Source organism: Anabrus simplex, chromosome 2 (genome assembly GCF_040414725.1).
Source record: "Anabrus simplex isolate iqAnaSimp1 chromosome 2, ASM4041472v1, whole genome shotgun sequence".
Taxonomy (NCBI): domain Eukaryota; kingdom Metazoa; phylum Arthropoda; class Insecta; order Orthoptera; family Tettigoniidae; genus Anabrus; species Anabrus simplex.
Window position 1 is genome coordinate 88,881,495 of NC_090266.1, and position 4,695 is coordinate 88,886,189.

Genomic DNA, 4,695 nt, shown 5'->3' on the forward strand with positions numbered 1-4,695 from the left:
GTTCAGCTCCATGGTTACCGTGTGGACCCTTGATCCAAGGACATTTTAACATTCATTGTTTAATTCCGATGGCTTGGGGGCTGGGTGTGTGTGTCGTCTGCAGCATTAGAATTCGTCACAGATAGGGCCCCATCCTCACAGACTTGCAGGTCGTCTATAAGGCGTCAACTCAAAATACCTACACCAGACCCCTGCAGAGGCTGACGCTCATTCCCGTCTATGCAGTGCTTCAACGAGCAAACTTTGACACCCCAAAACCGGTACTAAATATACGATCGGACATCTAATTTTGAAATGGCCGAACAAAACATTACTACCGAAGTCGTTGTTCAAAATCTCAGTCACATCGGAGACTTAAAGATGAAAGGGTTTCCTTTTGGGTTAACCTCTAGCTAGGTGGAAATCTCCTTATTCATTTTTTACTTCTTAACGGGGAATCGAAGCCCCGTCCTTCCGGGTGAACCGAGCACTCCTTTACAGTCTCCATTGAGAAAGTTCAGCACGGAACAGAAATGAACGGAAAATATCTCAGAAAGATCAGATTTGCACATCTACCGTAATGCTGAAAATAAAAATTTAGAAATCTCAGCAGTTAGAGTGGTGGTGGTTGGGGTGGCTACAATCGTTTTAAGAGGAAGTGCAACTAGGCAACCATCATTTCAGAAGTAGGAGTATATGAAAATTGCAAAATTAGGATTACCAAAAACAAACAAACAAACAAACAAACAAACAAACCCCAAGGCGCTAAAACTCTGATGGGCCTTGGCCTGCCAAGCGGCCGCTGCTCAGCCCGAAAGCCTGCATTCACGAGGTGACGCATGGTCAGTGTGACGAACCCTGCTCAATAGTAATCATGTAGGTTGAATAAACCTCGAAACAGCCCTCATGTCCAGTTAAAAAACCCTGACCTGACCGAATCGAACCCGGGGCCTTCATGTGAGAAGCTGGCACGCTACTCCTAGGACCGGCAAAATTTAGATTAAAAACATGAAATTAAAAATGATGGGTTGTGGATGGTACGAAAGACAAACCGGAAAGTGAAACAGTATAGAAAAATAGTCGAACTGTTTCCTATGCAGTGTGATGACTACGAATAGAAGATGTCGAAATGATAAATCAGCAACATTTGCAATTGTTTAGAAGCGTTAGTTACAGTCATCTTTACACTGAAGTCAGTGGGAGAAGAGAAAAGGATAGAATCGATGAAATCCTTTATATAAAATAATAATAACAATAATAATAATAATAATAATAATAATAATAATAATAATAATAATAATAATAATAATAATAATAATAATAATAATTACTAGAGGAATTCCAGAATGATCATTTTGCTATTTCCGTAAAGAATATTCTTTAGATTCAGAATGTTAAAGTACGGAAGGAAGTTGTCGATTCGGATCACTACCTTACGCAAATCAAGGTTAGGTTCCAACCAAACAGATCCAGACCTAAAGGCAACGATTTCCAAGAGTGGATCCGGACTGTCTGAGGAAGAACGCTGACGTTTTCGTACGTGACATACACGATCAAGATCCTAAGGTGTGGCAAAACATTCGCAACACATTACAGTCATCAGCAATGAAACTCGGACAGCCACCCAGGAAACGTAAACACAGATGGTGGAACACAACCTGTGATGAAGCTATCAATGACAGAATCAAAGCATGGAATGAATGGAATGGACACCGAACAGTCGACAGTGGGAGAATTTCCCGAAGACTCAAAAACTGACCTCAAAAACAATCCGCCGCAAAAAACGTACATACGAGTAAAACAGACTCGCAGAGATAGAACAGGATTTCCAGATAAACAACACTCGTAATTTCTGCAAGACATTCCGATAGGAATTATTAGGGTACAAACTACCAACATTAAGTTTTCGTCGACCTAGCAGATCACTTGAGACAAACAGTAAAGTGAACTGCAAGATACTGGCTGACTATTTCCAAAATCTACTGAACTGCAATCTACTAATTGAAAGACTACAATTTGAAAAACCTCCACCAAACCCAGGCTCACAGCCCCCAATAACTCAAGAAATAAAAGGGATAATCGAATCACTCAAAAATAATAAAGTCCCTGCGAACGATGGCATAACTGCAGAGATGTTGAAAATAGGAGGAGATGACCTCATCAGAAGAATTCATATACTCTTAACAGAAATATGGGAGACTATGATGATTCCATTCGTTACATACGAAAGGCGATAGAGCGGACCCCAGCAACTACAGAGGCATATCCATTTTACCAGTTATATACAAGGTTCTATCTAAAGCGCTATTAAACCGAGTTGAACAACAAACTGATCATTTGATTGGTGAATACCAAACAGACTTCAGAAAAGATAGGTCGTGTTCTGAGCAAATTTGGAGTCCTGAAGACGATATTAAGGACACGCTACAGTACGACCACATTTGCCACCTTTGTTGACTTTAAGAAGGCGTATGACTCTATCGACAGACAAACTGTTGTGGACATCCTAGGAAAGCTAAGTGTGGACAAGAAGACTACAGAATTAATCCGCCAGACTCTCACAGACACAACATCTCAAGTGAAGTTTCTAGGTGAACTATCAGAGCCTTTTGAAGTGCATAGAGGAGATGGCCTCTCCCCGATTCTTTTTGACTTAGTGTTAGACAAAGTTATCAGGGAATGGGGAAAATAAATCGAATGTATAAACATTGGCACTCGGGGACAAAGAATTAACGTGAATTGCCTAGCTTTTGCTGATGATCTGCCTATCATTACCAAGACTAGTGAAGAAACCAGGTATGCCATAGAGAAGTTACATGAGATCGCATCAAAGACAGGCCTCCAAATATCGTATAAAAAGACTCATATCATGGCCAATGGACACAAGAATATCCAACGATCCCCACTGGAGACAAATTATGGAATAATCACACACGTCCCTTCCTTCAAATATCTAGGAGAAATCATTGTACAAACCGGACTGGACAGGAAAGTTAATTTAGAAAGAGCCACCAAACCCCTGAAAGCATACCGAATAACATGGAATCACTACAATAAAAGAGTGATGTCACGAAAATCAAAACTTCGGCATTGCAAGACTGTTGTTCTTCCGGAAACTTTGTATGCCTCCGAAAGTCCGGCCCCGCGGTGTAGGGGGAAATGCGTCCGCCTGTCACCCGGCGGTCCCGGCTTCGATACCCGACCAGGTCAGGGTTTTTTTAATTGTAAATGATTAATATCCTTGGCCTGGGGCCTGGATGTTTGTGTCGTTCTTAACGTTTCTTTCCTCGCATTCAACACTCTACACTTCCGCAATTACAATTCCACGCAGGTTCGTATTGAGACATATTATATATGCCCCATGAAAATATTTTTGAATATTGGTTGGAAAGCTTTTTGTGAGAGGCGGTTAGCCAACGGTTTCATTCTGGACCGCGCGGAGTTAGAGAACAGTCAGTAGCAAGCCTTGAAATCGTGAGTAATATGAAAGTTTGAACGAGTCTGTAGGGAGTGTCGCAGTATCATCTGATGCGCGGCGTGTTCAAAGTAAACTAATCGCGTGCTAGAAGGCGTGGTTTACGGTCATGGTGAACCCCAAGACAAATTTTTCCGGACTACCAATTTCATCTATTGCAGTGCTGACCTACTCTTATCTTACGGGAGAAATCTGTTATTTAACCTATGCTCACGGTTTTGATATGAATACTGAGTTGTAGTTGAATTTACAGACACATATTGTGACCGTTCACACCGTCACCTATACAGGTAGTATGTCATGATACCCAGGAGATGAAATATGCCTTTTTCCGCGTCATTCTACGATAAAAACTGCCCAAGTTAGAATGTTTCCACCCACTCCGGGATACGATTGGAAGTATCCTGAGTCGCGCGACCCAAATCTAGTTGCTGGTAATTAGCAGCAAGGCGGTGCAAGAGCGCTTGTACTCGAAGTTTTCTCACTCCAACGACGAGCAAGACAGAAAGAGACGCGTTATCACGTGACAGAGAATCTAGGTCACTAGCCGAGCCCAGGGAGTATATCCAACGTGAGAACAAACATTATACCCTATTTCCCTCATTCATTCACCACTGCCAACTCATCGAGTTCAATTGTTTTTTCCCTGTTAATTTTTATAAATCGCAAGATACTCAACGGATAATCACGTGTAAACATTCATTCGAATCAGGGAATTTTACGCATAATTATGAGACCGAGAAGTGCTCTACTTAACTGAAAGAACGGTAGCTACGCCGTAACAGGGGCGCTACTTAATGGCTAACAGATGTTGAGCCCCAACCGTGGCAGTGAACTGAAGGATTCCCCTAGTGCTCGTCATCATTCACCGACAGAGACAAAAGGACGCTTTTAAGATTACTTGAGAATCTACGAAGCTATTTCAATAATATTCACTCAGTGAAAATGGGAATACAGGAGCTACAGTTTGATACCCTGCTCGACACTCTACGTTGCGTATTACCGGAGCACATCTTGAGAAAGGGTTGTGTTTTTCCTCTACTGCTAGTACAAGAGCATCTCGCCTCTATAGGAAGGAGCTGAAGATCAGACACCACCAGTTCATTTTCAGTGCAACGCCAGTTCGTTAGTAGTTCGTCGTGATTTGTGTGTGAGTCGTTTATGAAGAAATCATCCTGTAATTTGAGCAGTGTAATGCAGTGACTTATTAAAGTTTGTGAATACATGTGGAAATAACCACA